Here is a 24,269-nt window from a genome sequence, read left to right as displayed (position 1 = left end):
AGGAAGACTCCCAGATTTCTTCATGAATAATTCATTTTCCTGGAGGCTTAAAGGCACAGTTAAGGGGGCAGGGTATATTCTTGCACTGACCTTTTCTATTTTCAGCAATTAATTTCCTCACAAAGGATATTGATTGTTAAGTCATGCTGGGAGATTTTGCTAAAGGGCACAGAGAGACTAAATAACTATTTTTTTCCAGGATAAAGGGAGTTGGCTCATGGTTTCCCCTTCCTGGAAATGACATAGAATAATGGAATGATAAAATAAAATTTTATCAAGGGAACTGAGATATCATCTAGTCTATCACCCTTATTTAAAGAGAAGAAAACTGGGGCCCAGAAAAGTAAAGTGTCATACAGCAAATGGGTGACAAAGCTGAGAGTAGGACCCAGGTTTCCTAACACCCAATCTAGCAGTCTCTCTAATACACCATGTTAATAGCCATGGTATGATCTAAGGAGAGAGGCCTCCCTCCTTCACTTTTTCCTTATTCAATCTTGTTAACTGGAATTTCCACAGAATTAGTCATTGCTTTGGGGATAGACATGGAAGTCATAATGGGGAGTTGCTTGTGTTATGTGAAAGAGAAACTGACATTATAATGGCCCTTAACAACGTATAATTAGAATGTATGTTCCTTGAAGGGAAGAATTGTTTCATTTCTGTCTTTGCATCCCTAGCACCCAGAATAGTGGTTTGTACATTTTTATTCATTCATCTATTCATCCATCCATTATCTATCATTTACTATCTCTATCTATCTATCTATCTATCTATCTATCTATCTATCTATCTATCCATCCATCCATCCATCCATCCATCCATCCATCCATCCATCCATCCATCCATCCATCCATCCATCCATCCATCCATCCATCTATCCATCTATCTATCTATCTATCTATCTATCTATCTATCTATCTATCTATCTATCTATCTATCTATCTATCTATCTATCTATCTATCATCTACCTACCTATCTATCTGGAGGATTGCTGAGAACAGCTAAGTCATTCAAAGATGAACAGTGTACAATCTTGCTATTACTGTGTATAATGTTCTGGTTCTGCTCACTTTGTGGAAGTCTTCCCAGGTCTTTCTGAAAAGCTCATGCTTGTCATTTCTTACAGTATGATATTATAGCACAATGCCCATCGCAATCATATACCATGTCTTTTTCAGTTATTCCCCAATGTATGGTCATCCCCTCAATTTCTAATTCTTTAGCAAGGCTTTTCTGTAGGGTGGGGGGCAGGAAAGGGGAGGTCTAAACATGAGTAACTTATGGGTGGGGAAAGCATTTTAAAGGGGAATTCTAGACAATGTGGAGGTGGGGTGGGAGGACACAAAAATGGACTGAGAGGAAAAGAGACCTGGAAAAACAAACTTTACCTTACTCACATCTCTGACAGGGTTGGCCTTGATGGGGACCCTTCCTTCATCAGAGAGCATGGCAATGAAGTGAATTTACCTCAGCCAGCATCCCAGGCTTAATAGGTTGGAAAGCTGAATTGGGCTCTGTAACAGGATTTTGGCTGCAGAAGGCATTCCAGTCTGGAAGCTCCCAGCAGCTGACAGGACAATAAGGAATCCATTCCAACTAGAAGGACTGCTGATTGAATTAGGCCTTAGGAGCTGAGTACTCCACTGTGGTCTGACCTAGGTTGCCCAGCTCCAGAGAAGTGCTATGTACTGGTATTAACAATCTACTTTAAGGGGCAGTCCTGGATTCTGGAGAACCTGAGTTCAAATCCGGTCTCTGACACTTAGTAGTTGTGTGACCCTGGGCAAGTCACTTAACCCTCATTGCTCTGCCAATAATACTAATACTAATACTAATAATACTACTAATAATATTTTTTAAGTGGCAGCTAGGTGATGCAGTAGATAAAGCACTAATCCTGGATTCCAGAGAACCTGAGTTCAAATCTGGCCTCAGACACTTGACACTTACTAGCTGTGTGACCCTGGGCAAGTCACTTAACCCTCATTGCTCTGCCAATAATACTAATACTAATCCTACTACTACTACTACTACTACTACTAATATTTTTAAAGTGGCAGCTAGGTGATGCAGTAGATAAAGCACTAACCCTGGATTCCAGAGAACCTGAGTTCAAATCTGGCCTCAGACACTTGACACTTAGTAGTTGTGTGACCCTGGGAAAGTCACTTAACCCTCATTGCCCTGCCAATAATAATAATAATAATAATAAAAATTTTAAAAAGTGGCAGCTAGGTAATGCAGTGGATAAAGCACTGACCCTGGATTCAGGATGACCTGAGTTCAAATATGGCCTCAGACACTTGATACTTGCTAGCTGTGTGACCCTTGGCAAGTCACTTAACTTAACAAGTCACTATATTATATTCCATTGCCCCGCAAAAAAACAAACAAAACCCAAAAATCACCACAAAAAACAAACAAACAAACAAAAACCAGTTGCCTGCTAGATATCTCCATTTGGATATCCAGTTAGTACATCTAAACCAACATGGCCAAAAATCCACTTTGATATAATGCTTTACAATAACAAAATGCTCTCCTTACTTTTAAAAAAAATCCTGTGAAATAGGGAGCTTCACTCAGGTCCTATGGACTCCTAGTTCATTTTTCTAATCTGTAAAATGGGAATAGAAGAGATGTCATGAGTAGGTGAATAGAAAGCTGGTTTTGGAGTTGGGAAGACCCAGGTTCAAGTCCTTCATATGACCCATACTGGATGGCTGGGCAAGTCATTTAACCTTTTAGTGCCCTAGATATGAGCCTTTTACCTTTTTTGGTATTCCCTAGCTCTTAGCACTGTGACTGCCACAGGGTAGACATTTAATAAATGTTTATTGACTGACTGACTAAGGACAGGTGCTAATATGCATTGGTGGAGGGGCTTTTCTTGTCTATAGCAGTAAAATCAGAGGCATGGTATAAAAATAATAATCATTGATTTAGAGCTGGAAGGAAGCACTAGATCCATTTAGTCCAATCTCCTCATTTTATGGATGAAGAATCTAAATCCCAAAGAGGTGAAGTGAGGCATGTAGTAAAAGCCAGAGGTGGGATTTGAGATCAGGACTTCTGATTCTTTCCACTGGACCATACAAGAATAATAATGTATACATTCTTGCCGAGTTGTGAGGAACATACTTTTTAAGTCTTAAGGTGTTAGAGAAATGTAGACATTATGATCGTAACGACCACACTTCAAGTTGAGATCTGCCTTGATTTTGTAGAGAAACATTCAACTTACTCTCTCAGACTAAAGAAGGCTATATCTATTGCTCGTGGTTCTAGGGATACCCCCAAGTAGTTCAGGATGCTTTTCTCTAATGTAATCATCTTCAATCCCCATCCTGATGTGTTCTTCTCACTGTTAGTTCCCCTACTTCTAGTCAACCAATTAACATTAATTAGGTTTTACAAAGAAATATTTACTGCAAAGATGTAGCAAGACACATATTTCCTTCCAGCACTTATGGAGCACATTCTCCCCTATACCACTTTGGTCATTGACGAAAACAGGCTCACACTTTAATGTTGTTTCTATATTATATCCCATCAATTTTATTTCCAAATGTAGCATGGCCAATGGATGAATAGTTGGCATTTCTGATTGGTTTGGCATTCAGTAGTTGGCATTTCTGGATTGGGTTGGATAGGGTACTTAGGACTTCATTCCTCACTGTCTGGCTCCTGGCAAATCTTGGCATGGATTTCAGTTACTCGATTTCTGGTGGCTTATTCTCCTGACCTTTTGAAGCTCACAAAGTCAGAGCCAGCTCCAATCTCCATCACCTAAAAGAGGAAAAGACAAACTTAAAGAGGCAAAGAACAGAGACCCACATTTATGGGCCATGTGTTCATTTTGGATGGTGAGGGCCCAAGCTTCTCTTCATCCAGAGGCTTACATATTTCTCTCCTTAAGCAGTGCCAGGGAAGAAAAGAACAATAGCAAAGCTCTCACTTTGGCTCATTAGTGCTTTTTGAATGCACTCCAGTTTTGAACGCCTTTGATTACAGTCAACACTCTCTTTATCATGTAGTGAGCAGCTTGGAAACAGAAAGAGAATATCTGTCCATGCTCCAAATCAGAGACAAGTGATGGAGTCTCACGTTTGAGGGATTGCAAGTAGGCTACAGTAGTTGGATTATAAAATATAGAGAGGTTTAAGAAGACTGGAAAAGTAGGGAGGGGGCAAGTTATGAAGAGCTTTAAATAAACAAACAAAAGGAGTTTTGACTATATCCTAGAGTCAATAGGGAGCCACTGAAACTCATTGAGTTGGAATGTGGCATGATCAGACCCACATTTTAGACAAATCACCCTGGCAGATGAGTAGAGGAAAAATCATAGTGGGAGAGGCTTGAGTCAGGGAGGCCAATTAGGACACTATTGCAGTGGTCCAACTGATAGACCTCTGGCTTGTTCCACTGGTATCTTCATGTTATCAGGACAAAGTGGGGAAGCCTTCTGGTATGTTGGGGGGGTTCTCCTGGTGGTGGGGGAGAATTTGGGGAGTGCAAGGATAAACATCACAAAGGATAAACAGTCATGGAAGGGTTGTAATGTGCATTGTTGGAGGGAATTTCCACATCCATGAGATCCCAGATCCATCTTAGTATTTAAATCTACATGCATATATGTGTTTAAATTAGATTTTATAATTTAAGTCCCACATTCATAGGTATGTACATATATGTACGCATAAATATGCACACATGATCACTGCCTTTTCATATATAAACTCTCTGCTCACATATATGTATACATATATACGTGCCTATATACATATACACATATGCATGTCTCCGCATGTTTATGTGTGTGAATGGAGGTAATTTACATATTAAATGGAAGCAATCAGGTATATGTATATGTAATAATACACTGTTGCGTTTATATATACAGATATTACATGAGTGAAAAGGAGGATATCTGTGCCTGTGTGTATATAGGTATGCTTTTTTGTGTGTCTATACATACATATATACATATATATATGTATATATGTGTGTATGTATATGTATATGTGTGTGTGTGTGTATATATATATATATATATATATACATACACATAAATTAAGATAGCACCTGATCTGGACACTGGGTTGCTTTTGGAGAGACAAGTGCTTTGGCTTAGTCCTTTTGAAGAACTTTCAGTTTGGGATGGCAGAGTCGTCTTATTGGTTCCTGTAGACTTGTGCCTTGAAATGACAAAAAAAAAGAAAATTCCTTTACATCTTCCTCCTACTCCATAAACTCCCTTTGCTTCTGGGTTGAATAGGAAGTCCTCTTTGGCAGTTAAAGCTCTCCAGAACCTGGCTCCTTCTTCACTTCCCAGTCTTTGGACACTGCTGCCCTCCATGTACTCTGTGATCTAGTGACACTATCCTGTTTGTTGTCCCATGAGTGTTGACTTCCCATCTGCCATCACCATGCCTTTGCCTTTGTTATGGCTGTACCTCCATGCCCAGAATGCTTTTTCTTTTCACTTCTGCTGTTCATTTTTCCTGGCTTTCTTGAATTCTCAGCTAAAATCCTATCTTCTGCAAGAGGCTTTTTGCAGACCTCCTGAGATTATCTTCCATTTACTCTGCATGTGTCATATAAACACACATAGTTTGTTGTTGTTGTTTTAAAATATATTTTCTCCTTCATTGCATTGTAAGCTCCTTGACAGAGAGTATATTTGTCTGTCTTTGTATCCCCAGCACTTAGCACAGTGCTCACAGAGGTGAGCACTTATTAAATGCTTGTTGACTTATTGGCTCAGTACCTGTGACAGTGGAGGGAGGGACAGAGGGTTAACAGGAAGAGTTGTCTACTTAATAGACTTTTAAAAATTATCCATCCATCCATCCATCCATCCATCCATCCATCCATCCATCCATCCATCCATCCATCCATCCATCTATCCCTCCATTCATCTATCCATCCATCTATTCATCCATCCATCTATTTATCTATCCATCTATTCATCCATCCATCCATCCATCCATCCATCCATCCATCCATCCATCCATCCATCCATCCATCCATCCATCCATCCATCTATCCATCCATGCATCTAATCAGCAAATGTCTGTCTTGTCTCCCTCCCACCCCAACCTCTTTCCCCACTGTTGAGAATGAAAGAAAAATAAAGCCCCTGTTATAGACAATGAATAGTTAAGCAAAATATCTGGTTTGGTTAGTAGACTTTAAAAAGAAAGATAACTTCTAATATTATGCTCTCTCCTCCTATCTGTTGAGCATGTTCAGACTCTTCAAAGTCTTCTTCAGGTTTCTCAAGTGGAGAAGGAATTTATTTTCCCTTTCCTCTCTGTCAATTATGGAACCTATCAGGAAACAGCAGTGGGCACGTGTGTCTGTCTAAGTGTGCTTGAGACTGAATATCCAGTCCCTGGCTACCTCTTCATTTTTTTGTTTTCTTCTTCCCTGAGCACAGGTGATTGAACAGGGATAGATGTTTCTAGGTTGGCGTCAACACTGGGGGTTCGAGAGGATGGGAGCTTCTGTATTTGGGGACTGGTTGCTCAATTGGAGATGATCTTTACAACATCTTCTCAGAGGAGATGACTACAGCCAGGATGAGCCTAAGGCATACGCTGCATGCCCAGAAGATATGAACCTCACCTGAGATTCCCAGGCAATACAGGCCTTAAGCCAAAGCATAAGTGCCTGTTCAACCATCCCACAAAGTGTCTCATGTTTTAATGTTTTAGGTATCAGTCTTCTGGTAACATACAGTAGGAGTGATGGGTTATTGTTTCATATTTTAAGTGTTTTTCAATGTAAATTTATGAGTCTTTTGTATTTTAAGCCTTTCTTTTGTCACAGAAAAAATAAATAAACCAACTTCATATGTTGAGTACCTTCCTAGAGAGAATCCTGTTAATCCCTTCTGAAGAGATCTAATGTGAGCCAAACCTAAGCTTTAAAAGATTCTTTTTTTTTTTTTTTTGGTCCTCCTGGAAAAATTTCTAGGCATAAGGAGGCAGAGAACAGAAGAGCTTCATTCTACTTTTAAAGATCAGACTTCCCCAGCACTTCATCCAGTCTGTAGTTTTACTCCGATAGACTAATTCAATGCCTCTAATGTGGCAAAATGGGACTAGGGATATTATCAAGGAAGCCCGGAGACCAGGATCTCTCCTTTCAGAAACTCATCAATTCTGTCCCTCTCTAGGCCCAAAGCATTGAATAATCAATCTCCACCAAGGGGTAGAGTTTTATGCAAATGGATGTTGAGCCACTTGCAAAGGACTTTATAAAATTATCTCATTTGATCCTAATGAAGTAGGTAGTGTAAATATGATTATCTCCATTTTACAGAGGAGGAAACTGAGGCTGAGACTTGCTTAAGGTCTACCAGTGAATGGTAGAACTGAGTCTTCTTACCAGACTTTTTAATTCTGTCCTCTCCATTTGCCAATCTGTTAGAGAGGAAAGAAAATAGAGGTCACTCTAGAGGTGACCCTTATTTCACTTCGAGGAGGCCTCAGGTAGAAGGGTCATTCCTTTATCTCATTTCCCAGAGATAACCAGGCTTAGTATTAGAGCCCAAGTCCCCATGTTTACTGTCCAGAACTGTAGCCACCATGCTCTGGCTCCTCCATCATGATGGTGAGAGTAAGGAAATGAGACTCTGTGGGTAGTGCCTGAGAAGGAAATCATGCCAAAAATGCTAATGGCTTGGCAGCCAACTACAAACAGCTTACACAATCCCCAGGTGGCTGCATTTTCCTGTCTTTGTCTTCTCCCTTTGTCACACTGCATAGCAGAGTTTAGCAATTCTGAGTGATTGGCATGACAAGTTGGGGCATTTAGAGGGTGGTGAGTGGGGGTGGAATGCCAGGGTTCCAGGGGGGTGGGCCTTGCTTGCTGCTGTCACCTGAAGGGTGAGGGGCGGCTGGTCGTATTCCCCTCCTCCAAACCCTGCTGTATTTTAAATGTCCCTAGTTCCATGGAGGGGACCACCATTTTTTCTGGTCACACAACTTGAGAAGTGGCCTCAATTCTTCCCTCTTCCTTAATCTTCCCATCCAGTCTGTAGGCCAGCACTGTCTATCTCACATCTGTACCCTTTTCTATCTTAACACAGCCACAATCCTAATTCAGGCCCTTTATCAGCTCTTGCCTGAATGATTACAATAATATCCTAATTGGTCCCTTTACCTTCAGCCTCTCCCCACTGCAATCCACCCTTTACTTCACTGCTGAATTGAGATTTCTAAAGCACCCGTCTGAACATGCCAGTCTTCCCAGCCAAAAATCTCTAGTGGCTTCCTCTTGCCTCTAGGATCAAATAAAAACTTCTCTGATCCTTAAAGCCCTTTACCTTTCTAGGCTTATTCCATATCACTTTCCAAAGAACAATCCAATTGCTAGTCCTCCCTCCTGAAATCCCCTTGTATGTATTTTGTATTTCATTTTCCATGAATGCGTTGTCTCTCCCAAAGGTCAGGAGCTGTTTTGTTTTCGACTCAGTATCTTCTGAATCTAATGCTATGCCTGACACTTAGTAGGCACTTAATAAATCCTTGTGTAATGGAATTGCCCAGACTCTAGCTGGCAACTGTGGCTTTCCTTGGGGGGTCCTCCTTGAGATCTGTTCTCAGTAAAAGGGAAAAAAAATCTGTTCTTAAGAGGGAAGGGAACAAGCATCCATTGAGAGCCTTACTAGGTGTCAGGCATTTTACAAATATTATTTCTATTATCTGAGAGGTAGGTGCGATTATTATCTCCATTTTACACATAAGGAAACCAAGGCAGACAAGGGTTAGGTGACTTGTCCAGGGTCACACAGCTACCATGTTTGAGGCTAAATCTGAACTGAGGTCTTCTTGGCTTTAGGCCCCAGGCTATTGTAGTGGCCTGGAGAAAAGGAGTGATCTCAATGATTGGGTTTTTTGCTTTACTCTCTTTCTAAGAACTCTCACCTGCCCATTAGCGGGAGCAATTGATGAGTTGAGCTCTCTAAGGGAAAGGGGCTGTTTATTGCTTTGTTTGAGTATCCTTAATGCCTAGCACACACTAGGTGCTAAATCAATGTTGATTGAAATTGAGGTCAAGAGAGATTAACTAATTGACTTGACCTGTGTTTCACAGATGATGTCTGAGGCAGGATTTGAACCCAAGTCTTCAGCTACGGATCCAGCCCTTTTTCCTCTGTACTTACACTAATTTTTTTTTTTTTTTTGGTTACTTATGCTTCTTTTCTTGCCAAAGGTTACAAAGCTGGCAAATATGAAAGCTTCCGACTCCAAGTCCTGAGCTCACTCTAGTCCAGTGTCACGCCTCTCCTCACCATCAGCAGACGCCTGCATGCTGTGATTGCAACTGCACTAAAGGTTTCTGAGACAGTCCCAGGGCCTGCCCTGAAGGTTAAAAGCTTGTGGGAGGAGGCAGGAACAAAGGAGATTTGAGTGACCCAGGCAGAAGGGAGAATGAGATATCTACTAGCCTCAGTCCTAGCGCCACGCCGCCTGTGACTGTCTGAATGAACAGGAGAGAGGTCAGCCACTGCAATTTTCAGTCCAGAATGAAGGCTTCTTTACTCAATTTGCTGGAAAGGGTTTCCAGCTCACTCAGATTTCCCATGGCTTTGCCTATGAGTAATGTTCTCGGCTTGCCTGGCTCACTTAGGCAGTGCATGATGGAAAACAACACCTTGTGAAATGCTGTTTGTAATAGACAGGGGAAAAAAATCATCGTTGATGGCTTATTTACATTCATCATCGCATTTCCAAATGGAACCCTCTCGTTCCGATTAGTTGCTTTCAGCCTGGTGAGAGGTGACAGATGTGTGTTTATTTCGGTTGAGTCACGGTGTCATTCATATTATCTTATTTACCAATGTTTGCCATTTTATAGTTCTAACTAGCAGGGTGACTCACCGACAGAAAGAGAACGAGAACAGAATAGCCTTTTATTAAATCTTGCTCCCTCCCCACTCACCCCTTCTTGCTCCACCCTCCCTCCCCTCACTCTTTGGACTGGAACTGGAACTGAAATTTTTTGACTTCTGAAACTGAGCCTGACTCATTCAAATTACCATATATACCACCAGGGCTGCATGATTGACAATGTAAGTCTTGGGGTGGGAACAAAAAAGGTTGAAATTAAGCCCAGTGGATGGAGGGCTTGTGATGACAGAATCCCGAATCCCACTGGTTTAGGGCAGTGACTCTCTAGGTAATGGGGGCCTGAGGGGCTTCTCTGTCTCCTTCTCTTGGCTCTCCTTGTCTCTGTCTTCTTCCCTGCTGCCCTGGGCTTTGGCTTGGGTTTTCCTTGGAGTTGGGCAATATTCAATTCCATGTAGTGCTGTGAAGAGATGGCCTTAGGGAGCTGATGTTCTCCTCTCTGAAGCACCCAGGGATGATGAGTAACTAAAGAATTCCTACCCTTCTCTCCCCTCTCTCCTCCCTCCACCGCCCCCCATCCCCCCAGAAGCCCAAAGCAGGATGAAAGAGCTAGCCAGGGCAAAAAGGGCAAACTTCTCTAATGGACGGCTATAGTGCAAGGGAACAAAAATTCAATTTAAATCAGGCGACTTGGGTTTTAATGCACTACTAACCCAGGACAAGTGAGTGAATTTATCTATATCTCAGTTTCCTTAGTTTCAGGGGGTGGGAAGAGTAAAAACCTCTTCTCTGTTTTTCAGGATTGTTGTGAGAATCAAATCAAATAAAAAACATTTTGTAACTGTAAAGTACCATATAAATCTAATCTGTTAAAAAAAAAAAAAGCAAAAAAGCCCTCCTACTCAGATCTTTCTAAAGTGCTATTCTAATGATTTGACCTTGGATTTCAGAGAGATATTCTGGAAGAATGCAAACTGTGGCATGTCCTATCAAGTTGGAAAGCCAGCCAGCCAGTGAGTGAGTCAATCAGTCAACAAGTATTTATTAAATACTTACTATATGCCAGGCACTGTGCTAAGCACTAGGGATACAAAAAAAAAAAAAAAAAAAGAAAAAAAGAAAAAGAAAAAAGAAAAAAATCAAACCCCAATCCTGCCCTCAAGAAACTCACAGTCTACTAAGGATGGTGGCATAAAAAATTGTACATGCAAGATATATACGATGTAAATGGAGGAAAAGACTAACCTAGGGCCCAGTGATAGATGATCATGCCTGGCTATATTTTGAGATACCACCAGAAGGATGTTTACCATGGGATTAATTTCTTTTCTGCCTAGTAACTTATGAAGACTACCTGAGTGTTAAAAGCATTGCCTTTCCTTCCTTCTCATATCTAACTATCTAGCTAGGAAAAGGATGAAGAATACTTATTGTCCAGATTGTGACATGAGGTCAAGTGGAGGACCTGTAGAGGTGTTCCAACAATGAATCTATCTTGAACAGACACTGTGAATGGGCCCAAAATTGAAAGGGGAAAGCAGGCCAAATAGTTTGTAGATGCTTTTAGATAACCCTTAGCTTTCCCTTGATTCAAAGTCCTACTTCTTTTTAAACAACATTATTATTCTGGTCATGCTATGGCTATGAGATATGGAATACCAAAGTCTTTGAAGAATTAAAGGTTTTAAGTCATACAAAGACGGAGAATATGGGTAAGTTGCAATATATCACTGGAGTGCCCTAACATAGGTTATCATAAGATATATATGTGACTAGAGATATCCTATGTATGTATATTGGTATTCATCAAGAGATATAAAAAAAGACCACCACTACATTAGTCATTGTTGATAAATTATTTCAGTTATGTCCTAATCTTTGTGACCCTACTTGGAGTTTTAATAACAAAGATGTTTAAGTGGTTTGTCATTTCCTTCTCCAGCTCATTTTAAAGATAAGGAAGCTGAGGCAAACAGGATTAAGTAAGTGACTTGCCCAGGGTCTAGCTAGTGTCTGAAATAGGATTTGAACTCAGGTTTTCCTGATTCTAGGCTCAGTGCTCTATCCAGTGCTCCACCTAGTGTTTATGGGAAGTCATGGACAAGAATCTCAGAGGATGAGTATATATAATCTACAGCAGTGGAAAGAATACTCATTTGTAAGAGATTACAGAGCCATCCAAATATATACCAGGCCCTGTGCTAGGCACTAGGGGATACAAAGACACAAATAAAACAGCCCCTATCCACAAAGGACTTATATTCTGAGAGGAATGCAGCATGTACATGGAGAAGAAAAAGAGTTCGCAAAGGGCAAAAAGCACTGACAAATGGGGAAGTTGGGGAAAGGCTTTGCATAATAGGTGATACCTGAGCTGAACCTTGAAGGAACCTAAATATTCTAATAGGTAGGAGGAAGGAATGCATTCTAGACATGGGACAAGAGATGTGTAGACATGGCAACAAGAGATAGAATGTTGAGTTGTAGTGGGCCAGGTTGGTTAGACTACAGAATATTAAGAAGGGTAACAGGTTAAGAAAAGAGGGGTATAGTGGGAAAATATTGACTGAGAGTCAAAATAGGTGTTCTAGTCCTGGCTCTGTTTGGAGTATTTAGGGCAAATTAGTTCTTTGGGACTTGATTTCTTCATCTATAAAATGAAATGATTGGGCTCTGATCATAATATCATAGATCTAGAAGGGGGGAAGGGTCCAATTCCTTCATTTTGTAGGTGAGAAGACAGGGGCCTAGGGAGCTTAAGTGACTTCTTTTTGTTTGTCCTTCATTCTCGAAGAGGACCATGACATTGGGGTGATGTCATGGCTTGCAGTGAATTGGATTTAAGTGAGGGAGGGCTGTGCAAGGTCACCAACTTCACTCTCTCCTCCAGAGCCATCTGGATCCAGTCTCTCTCTCTCTCTCTCTCTCTCTCTCTGTCTCTCTCTCTCTCTCTCATATACACACACATATCTATATCTATTTCTATATCTATATCTATATCTATATCTATATCTATATCTATATCTATATCTATATCTATATCTATATCTATATCTATATCTATATCTATATCTATATCTATATCTATATCAGGATGACAGGAGATGGCCCCGGGAATGTTTAAGGCAATTGAGGTTAAGCAACCTGCTACAGCTAGTAAGTGTCTGAGGTGATATTTGAACTCAGGTCTTCTTGACTCCAGAGCCGGTGCTCTATCCACTGTGCCACCTAGCTGTCCAAGTGATTTGTAGAAGGTAAGATGGGTAATATGTGCCAGAGACAGACTTTTTAAGGCCCTTTCCATATCCTCTAATGAATGTCTATAACGAATTGAGACTTATGGATGTGATACAGTGCAGTTTGGAGACCAAGGACCTAGATTCAAATCCTACCTCTGGGGTGGCTAGGTGGCGCAGTGGATAAAGCACTGGCCCTGTATTCAGGAGGACCTGAGTTCAAATCTGGCCTCAGACACTTGACACTTACTAGCTGTGTGACCCTGGGCAAGTCACTTAACCCCCATTGCCCCACAAAAACAAACAAACAAATCCTACTTCTGCTACATGCCCTTATGTGTTCTTGGGTAAGCTAATTAATCTCTTTAGTCCTCGGTTTCCCCACCTGTAAAATGAAAGGGTTGGACTAGATGACCTCTAAGATATATTCTGTCTTTAAATTTATGATCCTATGAACCTTACAAGCATTTATTTATTTATCTATTTATTTACTTATTCATTCATTCATTCATTCATTCATTCATTCATTTATTTATTTCGGGGCAATGAGGGTTAAGTGACTTGCCCAAGGTCACACAGCTAGTAAGTGTCAAGTATCTGAGGCCAGATTTGAACTCAGGTCCTCCTCAATCAAAGGCCAGTGCTTTATCCACTGCGCCACCTAGCTGTCCCCTACAAGCATTTATTAAATACCTCCTCTATGTAGAGCACTGCCTCAGGTTCTACAAAAAACAAATAGACAAAAGGAACAGAACCTTTCCTGCAGAAGTTTACATTCTTTTGGGGGATACAATAAGTTGGTTGATTGGTCTTTTGTTCTTGAAGAAGACCAAAATGACATCACTATTCTGGGGTTAATGTATGGTGTTTCTAGCTGTGGCTGATCCGACTGATATGAGTTTGGAACACTATACTACAGGTCAGGCACCAATAGTCCATCTGAATATTTGTAATGCAGATGGCTCTAAATTTCATTTGAGCTACTACAATTCTGCTTTGCTCATAGAACATAGTGCTTTCTTTGACACAAGCATGCTGTACTAGATGATCCTGTGCCCATGTCTCACGATTGATCCCAAAGTTCTTCAGAGAGACACTCTTGAGAGTGTCCTTGCATTGCTTCTTCTGATTTCTGGGGGACCACTTGCCTTATGTGAGTTCTCTGTAAAATAGTCTTTTAGGCAAATATACATTTGGCATTTGAACAATGTGGCAAGCCCATTGTAGTTGCATTCTCTGCAGTAGAGTTTGAGTGCTTTGCAGTTCAGCTTGAGAAAGGACTTTAGTGTCCAATACCTTATCTTGCTAGGTGATCTTTAGAATCTTTCTAAGACAATTCAGATGGCAGTGTTTCAGTTTCTTGGCATTGTGCTTGGCATGGCATGTCCAGTTTTCATAGGCATGTGACAAGGATGTCAGCCCAATGGTTCTACATACAGATCTCCAGTTTGGTAGGCAGTCTAATACCTCTTTTTCTCTCACACTTTCCTTCAGAGCCTCCCAAACACTGATCCAGCTCTGGAAATGAATGTATCAACCTTATCATCTATGTGTTCATCCCTGGAAAGTATACTGCCAAGGTAAGTGAACTTATTTACAGTATTCAGTTTCCCCATTTGCTATAATTGATAATTCCATGTATAGATGGTATGGCGCTGGCTGGTAGAGAAACTGTGTTTTCCTGGTGTTAATGGTCAGGCCAAAATTAGCACAAGTAGAAGAGAATGGATTCATATCCTCCATCTCAGTTTGAGAGGCTGCATTGAGTACACAATCATCTGAGAACAAAAAGTCACATGCCAACTCTCCTTCTATTTTAGTCTCGGCTTGTAGTTTTTTCAAGTGAAATAATTTACCATCAGTGTGCATCTTAATGCCATTTCAAATACCTTGTTGAAGGTATTTGACAACATTGCTGAAAACAGTATGCTAAAAACCATAGGAGCAAGCACAAAGCCTTGCTTCACTCCACTGGTGACTGTGGAAGTGTGAGAGCATGGTCCATTATGCAGAACCTGTGAAAGCATGTTGTCATAGAACTAGTGTACAATACTGATGAACTTTTCTGGGGGCAATCAAATTTTGCCATTATCTTTCACATATCCTCACAACTGATAGTATCAGAGGCTTTGGTCAGATTGATGAACACTGTGTACAGACTTCTGCTTTGCTCCTGGCATTTCTCCTGGAGTTGCCAGGCAGCAAACACAATATTGACCTTTCCTTGGTCCTTTCTGAAGTGACACTGGTTCTCAGGTATATGACCATCTTTCAGGTGAATGATCAGACCATTAGGAGGACTCTGGCAAGAATTTTGCTAGGAAAGACTAAGAGACAGACCCCCCCCCCCATTGTCACAGGACAAACTCCCTTTTCTTTTATAGAGATGGACAATGGAGGTATTCTTGAAATCTTGGGAGGATGAACTCCTCTTGCCATATAACCCAGAAAATTTCTGTCAGCTCTTGTATGAATAGTGGACCCCCCACCGCCTTGTAAATATCAGCTGGAATAGAATCAGCACTAGGTGCTTTACCACATGAGAGGAGCCTGATGGCATTCAAAACCTCTTCTTTGGAAGTTCAGCTAGAGAGGGATTGACTTCCACCTGAGGTATATGGTCAATGGCTTCAGCCCTGGTTGATGATGGTCTGTTGAGAACACTATGGAAGTGTTTAGACCAGAATCATGTCTTTATTACTAATCAATGTGACTCCATCAGCACTGAGTAGTTGCAATGCACCAAAGGTTTTTGACCCATAAATAGCCTTAGAAGTAATAGGGAGGGGCAGCTAGATGGCGCAATGGATAGAACACTGGCCCTGGAGTCAGGAGTACCTGAGTTCAAATCCGGCCTCAGACACTTAACACTTACTAGCTGTGTGACCCTGGGCAAGTCACTTAGCCCCAATTGCCTCACTAAAAAAAAAAAAAAAAAAAGAAGAAGAAGTAATAGGGAACCTATGAACGCTTGGGGGCCAGGGAGTGATATGGTCAGATCTGTGAGACCTCTGCCTTGGAAATATTCATCTGGGACCATGAGGGCCTGAAAGAAGATAGTGGTTGTATAAATGGAGAGAAGGGGATGTATGTGAAAGATGTTGTGGAAACGCAGCCATGTATACATGGTAGCACATATATTGCAGGAGAGTAAATGGTGTCAGTTGACTGAGAAAGTACTAGATGACAGAGGATTTCCCCACTGATTAGGTATCAGAGGTCAGGAAAGGAGAACAGCTAAGATTAACTCTGAGGTTTCACATTTGGTTAACTGGGAAGACGGTGATTATCTCAATAGATATAGGGATGTTTGGAGAAGTTGGTGGTTTTATTTGGGGGAGGGGTGATGAGTTCTACTTGTGTCATATTGAATTTAAGATGCCAATAGGGCATTTATTCAACAAATATTTATTAAGGGTTTATTATTTTTTGCAAGGTATTCTTTTAGGTCGAGAAGAAAACAAACAAAAAGGGGAAAAAAGAAGCATTGCCTGTCCTCAAGAAACACATGTTCTATTGGAGTAGAGCTAGATGTGTGCACTAAGTGCTCTGAAGAGACATAAGAGTTGGACACATAGACTTTGAGAGTCATTTGGCTGTAACTGCTTTGATTGGGATACACACACACATATACAAACATGCACACACATATGTACATATACACAGATACAAATACATACATATACACATATACTTACTGGTTGTTAAGTCAGATTTAGGCATATTACACATATAGGTATATACATATACATGTAATCATACCCATGGAATAGGGACAATATATGTATGTATGCACGTGTGTAAATATGCACGTATACACACATGTATATGCACATGTAACCATACACACACATGCACACATATGGAATATGCCTGAATCAGACTTAACCAGTAAGTCAATTCCTTTCTAGGACTTGGCATTCCTTAGACTGGGTGTCAACTGCTCCTTGCCTCCAAGCAGTCTCTTTGACACAAAGAGATTGAGGTTTGCCAAGCTGTCAATACTGAGGTAGGCAGGCCACTTGATAGTAAAGGTTGTCTACCAGGTGTGTTCCCAAAAGGGTGTGTGGAAATGGAATTATTGTAAAGCCAATGATATTTTGAATGCCTTTGGGGAAACCTGTAGGTCAATCTTTCTTATAATTAGGAGATTATTTTCACAATGAGAGAATTCCTTATTGCCCACAGAAAAAAATACTAACTCTTTATTCTGGCACTCTAGGCTTTCCAAACTTTGGTCTGTTGTGATCCTATACTCATCTCCTGTTTCTTCTTGTCACACACTGTTTTAGTCAAATAGGATATTTGCTCTTCATGCTGCTAGGTAGTCCCTAATTTCATTTTGCCTTTTCTACCTCTGTGGATTTGCACAGGCTACCTCTCATTCCCCACAAGCTTGTAACACACTCCCCCCACATCATCACCCATTGGCATCCTTTCCCCCCACTTAAGACCCCGATGGGGTGCCAATCTTGCACAGAGCCTTCCTTATCCCCTCTTTCCTCCATCATGAAATGATTTATCTTTCCTCTCTCTATTTAGCTTCTTCTACATACTTATCACATTAGGACTCCCATTATAGTTATCTCTATATATGCCTTTTCCTCCTAATGGACTATAATCTTATTGAGTACAGGGACTGTGTTACTTTTTATCTCTAGATCTTCATTAACTAGCATAGTACTTCTGTGCATGGTGGATATTTAGTTCATATCATGGATGTGAATTCTTTTGTTGAATGGTTACCTCCTTATATATCTACTGGTAAAGTTAAGTTTGTTTTTTATTTAAAATTTTGGATTTTCTTAAAACTAGATATACCTGATTACTAGTAGGTACTTTGAATGAATGTTTGTGGATTGCCCTGGGGTCTTGTAGAAGAAAATGGAAGCAGAATTCTGTCAAGGCTCATAGCCTCCTAAGGTATTCATTTCCAAGTTGTTACCTCTTTTCACATTTAGAAAAGCAACAACATGGCATAGTGAATAAAGAGCTAGCCTCAAAACCAGGAAGATTTAGGTTTAAGTCCTTCCTCTGACAGATATTGGCCCTTTGACTCTAGCAAGTCACTTGACTGCTCATAGATTGTGAAGAAGGTGTTAACCTGAATTAGAGGAGGGAGTTTTCTCAGTAGGGTGTTCCCTATACCAAGGAAAGGATAGGTTCCATTCCTATCCCTTTTCAGACTTATATCTCTTTCTACTCACTATCTATATATGACTTCGGAGAAGTCACATATTCTTTCTGGGGTTCAGTCTCTTCATTTGTGAAACGATGAGGTTATACTAGATCAGTGGTTCCCAATGTCTTTTATTTTGAGGAAGCAAATTTTTTTTTCTCACACAATTTCATTTTGTGAATGATAGCATGTTCATGAGATGATAGTACACAGTATTTGTTGATTAGGGAAACACTAGATGATAAAAGAATACAATGATTTCAGTAACACTTTTATATATTTTTATTAATCACAAGTCCATCTACATACATTTGCAAAGATATTAATATACATATGTGTGAGATATTATTTATTTAGACTATAGAAGGTGTATTTGCTTATTTATAACAAGGCCATTGAATGAGCTGACATCACATTTGGGTCCATGGATGCTTTTCAAATTTGGGGCCTATGGCCTAGTAGTTGGGATCATAGATTAAAGGTCATAGAACCAATGAATTGAATCATAGAATTTAGAACTGGAAAGGATGTTGAAAATCACTCATTTTCCAAGATGAGGAACTAGACAGACAGGATAAATGACTTATCCATAATCACAGAAGTGTTATAGTGCATAAAATGGTAGAATTAGTGTTAGGAAAACCTGGGTTCAAACCCTTCTTTTCTAGGTATGTGTCCTTGGGCAAATCCATTATTATTTCTGGGCAGTAGTTTCCTTACTTATAAAATGGGGATAATAGGATCTACTCTCCAGGTAGATATCACATCATGTACAAAAATACATTTTGCAAATCTTAAAGTACTATAGATATGGGAGCTATTATCATATTCTCTCTGTCTGTCTGTCTGTCTCTCATTCTCGCTCTCCTTCTCTCCCTTCCTTCCTCCTTCCTTCTTTTATTTTTAAGTGAAATTCAAATATAAATGGTTCTTGGAGAAGTAGATAGCCTGCTTTTAGGGGTATAGGAGGTGGAACTATGATTTCATCAGTATAGGGAACTCTGGGGTAAAGAAACTAATTCTACCAATGGTGAAGCATAATACCCCACCTTCTGAAAGACAGATGATGGATTAAAGGTGTAGGATGTGATACATTTTTGGACATGGTCATCATATGAATTTGTTTTGCTTGCCTATGCTCATTTATTCCAAGCATTTTGTTTTCTTTTTTTTTTCTTTCTTAATGTGGGTAGGGGAGGGAAAGAGGGGAGAGAAAGAGGAGAGTAGGCCTGGGGTTCCATCTCAAAAAAAAATGAGAAGAAAATAAAAGCAAAGTTAGAAGGATTCAGAAACGGGACAGCTTTGAAAGTTTTGTATTGAATTTATTACATACTTAAAAAGAAAAATAAATGCTACATAATGGAGATTCACAGTTTCATATATAATTTTTTCCCTCTGTTTTACAACATGTATGGAAATACTCATTTTATTTGGTGTTTGTTAAATTCAGAGTAAAACAAAATGAAATGGGGAAAAATTAAAATGAAGGGATTTGACCAGATGATAACTTAAGTCACTTCTAACTCCCTCTATCAATGGAGGCTGGAATTTTTTCTTGCAACTGCTAGTCTTAGTGAGGTGTCCAGGGCACTGAGAGAGTCATGTTAGCCTTGCCTTGGGTCATTCGGCCAATATCTGTCAGAGGTGGGTTTTAAAGGAAAGTCCCCCTGGTTTTGAGATCAGTCATTATATTCTTTTATTCATCAAGTTTTATAGGCTATTGTGAAAGTAGATAAAATGACTACCTTTTGTAATGGAATAGAAGTATTACTTTTTTTCCTTGCCTTGCATCTCCTGGTTTATGACATATATACCCAATTGTTTGCCTGTTGTTTCCACCATTAGAATGTGAACTCTTTGAGGGCAGGAATTGTTTTTGCCTTTTTTTTGTAAACCCAGTGCTTAGCACAGTGCCTGGTACACAACAGGAATTTATTAAACATTTATTTACTGACTTATTCTTATGTTTTTATTTTTAATCATTATTAAGTGGTAGGATTCAAATAGAGATTCTCCACCTTTAGAATCTTTTAGTTATAGCACAAATCTATGACCCCAAAGCCCTTTCAGTTCTTATTCTTAGGATCTTATAATCCTGTGAGCCTTGACTTAGCTCGCAGAGCAGAAGGGGTTAAGCTAAAGATTTGGCTTTTCTCATCCTTATAAGTGTCTTTGTCTGAGTTTCATTTTCAAGTCACATTTCTCAGATCTAGGTCTGTGGATTCTATAAATTCTCAGGAATTTAGCATGAAAGGCTGATGTCAATTATCTATAGCATGAGATTTCTCCCACAGGATAAGCTCATAAATTCCAAGTGGCCTTTGTGGGAACAGACAATCTTCTGTGTGTATTGAGTCTCTTGACCCCTTTCCCCAAATTCTGTCTCCCTGGAGGGCACTCATGAAGCAAAGAAGAGCTTCTGGGAATATAGAAAGTACTGTCGTTCCTCCAACAGCCCTAGTTATGTTATAACTGCCAAATGTTTTTATATAGGGGCCGAGTGTATATAGGAGTGTGGGCGGGATACAAGGGATGGGAGTCATTTGTGGGCTTGGAGCTCTACAGACCCCACCCCAGCTTTTAGAGACTGGGGATAGTCTAAGGAGTGGTTCAGAGTCCCCCAAACCAGCCAATCTTTTTTTGGGTCAGTGCTGTTGTAACTGTCTGTCTTGTAAGCTCCACATCCAGGGCTTCTGGCTGGATTTCCTACTGTTGCCAAGCAGACCACACACATGGTACCTTCCTCTCCTCAGGGGAAGAGTTTTTACCTGATGCACCTTGTAGTAAAGTGAATGTTCTCTGCTAATCTGTAAGATCTCTTTAACATGTTCTCTCAGTCTTTCTTTGAACCTCCCTTCTTATTTAAAGTCCTTGGATGCCAGTCGGAAGGAACCTTAGAGGATCTCTTCCAATGCTGCATTTTACAATGAGGAAAACAAGGCCTAGAGATGGGAAGTGAGTCATGAGACAAATGAGCAATGGAGTCAGAACTTAAAGCCAGAGTCCTAGAAGTTCTTGCCAGCTTTCCTTTTGTCTTATACTGCATTTTACAGATGAGGAAGGCTCAGAGAAGGGTGGGGACTTACTCAAGGCCATGAAACTAATTAGGGACAATGACAGGACTTGAATCCCGGACTCCTGAATATTAGGCCTGAATCTTTCCCCTGGACCACATGTCAGGTTTTGAGAAAGAAGGATCTATGGCATGATCTATCCTTTTCAATCTGATTGACTCTTGTTATTATTCAGTTGTTTCAATCATGTCTGACTCTTCATGACCCTATTTTCTTGGCAAAGATGCTAGAGTGGTTTGTCATTTCCTTCTTCAGCTTATTTGACAGATGAGGAAACTGGGGCAAACAAGGTAAAGTGACTTGTCCACAGTCACATAGCCAGTAAGTGTCTGAGGTTGGATCTGAACTCAGGAAGATGAGTCTTTCTGACTCCAGGCCCAGTATTCTATCCATTGTGCCACCTAGCTGCCCCATGATTACTTCTACCCAGAGGCGATCTTTTAATACTTCAATGGCTCCATGAGCTCTTCAAGATGAGGACGCCCTCCACTGTGCTTCCTTGTCCTGTTGTGATTTCCTGATTTCGAAGAGGATCCACCCAACCTATTAGGGGCAATCTCCTGCTCCTTTTAATGCCAAAAGAATAACCTTCACAAGAGTAATGCCATCACGGTAACCTTCACACCATCATATCTGCTGCCTCTCATGCTCATGACCCACCTGATTTCTTTTCAGTCAATAAAAAGTGCCAAGTTCTTGATAGACATGCCTTAAATCAGTGGTGTCAAACTCGAATGGAAACTGCACCATTAAACCACACATGCTTCATATTGACTTAGAAAACCATATATTAACAGTATCTGTTTTCTATTGTAGGGCAGTTAGGTGGTGCAATGGATAGAGCACTGGACCTGGAGTCAGGATGATCTGAGTTCAAATTTGGCCTTAGATACTACTAGCTGAGTGACCCTGGTTAAGTCATTTAACCCTGTTTGCCACCATTCTCTCATCTGTAAAATGAGTTGGAGGTGGAAATGGTAAATCAGTCCATTATCTTTTCCAAGAAAACCACAAATAGGATCATGAAGAGTAGCACATGATTGAAAAATGACTGAACAGCAACATGTTCTATGATATTTTAATTTACTTTGTTAAATAGTTTTCAATTGCATTTGAATCTGGTTCAGGGGCATTGGGCAGTGGACTGGGTATTTGGCACCTCTGCCTTAGATGATATTCTCTCTCTCTCTCTCTCTCTCTCTCTCTTTTGTAGAGGAGCAGTGGAGGTTAAGTGACTTGCCCAAGGTCACACAGCTAGTAAGTGTCAAGTATCTGAGGCTGGATTTGAATTCAGGTCCTCCTGAATCCAGGGCCAGTGCTTTATCCATTATGCCACCTAGCTGCCCCAGATGATGCTCTTAATGGTACTTCTTCTTCTTTTTTTTTTTTTACTTCAGATGACTTTATAAGTATTGATTTTAGTATTCATTCAAACAAGTCACCAAAGAACCATATTTAGTGATGCTTTGTGAGCAGTTTGAATATCTATATCCCCTTAGAAGTACAAGAAATAAATTCCTTTAATATTTCAAGACCCAGACATTTTTTCTTTTTTGGTGAGACAATTGGGGTTAAGTGACTTGCCCAGGGTCACACAGCTAGTAAGTGTCAAGTGTCTGAGGTCAAATTTGAACTCAGGTCCTCCTGAATCCAGGGCTGGTGCTCTATCCACTGTGCCACCTAGTTGTCCCTTAATGGTACTTCTTGAGTGCAGGTTCTTGTGGGTGCTCTTTTGCAGCCTGATAACCCTATACCATGTAACTTCCTGCGGCCATTTGGAGTACTCGTCACTTTAGTTCTTTGGAGATCATGCTGTTAACCTTATCTAGTGTCACTGGAAAGATACTGACATGAAAAATATGGGTTTCATTGCACTGTGTGGGTTCATTGGGATCACTGGAATTACTGAGTGGCATTCCCAAAAGCAATCCAATCTTAGAAATGATATGAAGTAAAAATACAATTATAATTTCAACAAAGGTTTTATTTTTAAAGTCGGTTCATGGATGACACACATATTTAGTTAATAAATAGTAGTGATAGTAGGAAGCATTTATATAACATTTTAAAGTTTGTAAGAAGCTTTATATCATCTCCTTTAACCTATATAACAATTTTGTGAAGCAGGTGCAATTATTGTGGGCCCATTGGATAGAGCACTGGACCCTGAGTTAGGAAGTCCCGAGTTTAAATCTGGCCTCAGACTTTTATTAGCTATGTGACTCCGGACAAGTCACAACATCTGCCTCAGTTTTCTCATCTGTGAAATGGGGATAATGATAGCACCTATCTCTCCTCTGACATTACTACTACCCTGGTACAGGCCCTCATCGCCCCACACCAGGACTATTTCAATAGCCTGATGGTTGTTCTGTCTTCCACAACTCTCTCTGAATTCTGGTCCACCCTCCACTTATCTATCAAAATGATCTTCCTAAAGTGCAGCTCTGATCATGTCACCTACCTACTTAATAAACTCCAGTGGTTCCCTGTCACTTGGAGGATCAAATATAAAACCCTCTGTATGGTGTTCAAATTGTCTTGTAACTGCCCCTGCCCTTCATATTTTCTTATTCTTTGAGCTGTCTTCCCCACTGCCACACTGCCACACTGCTCTGCCATGCAGTCACATTGGCCTCCTTGCTATTCCTAGAAAAAGATACTTCCTCTTTGGACTCCAAGCATTTTCCCTGACTGACACCATGCCTGGAATTCTCTCCCTCCTCATCCTTGCCTCTTGGCTCCCCTGGCTTCAAGTCCCAACTAAAATCCTACCTTGCAAGAAGTCTTTCATGATTACCCTTTAATGACAGTACCTTTCCTCTTTGGATTACTTCCAGTTTATCCTGTGTATATTTTATTTGTGTATGGTTGCCTGAATGTTCTCTCCCCATATTAGATTGCGAGTTCCTTGAA

The sequence above is a fragment of the Dromiciops gliroides genome, chromosome 1 (genome assembly GCF_019393635.1).
Source record: "Dromiciops gliroides isolate mDroGli1 chromosome 1, mDroGli1.pri, whole genome shotgun sequence".
NCBI classification, from domain to species: domain Eukaryota; kingdom Metazoa; phylum Chordata; class Mammalia; order Microbiotheria; family Microbiotheriidae; genus Dromiciops; species Dromiciops gliroides.
This window is presented reverse-complemented; position numbering follows the sequence as displayed.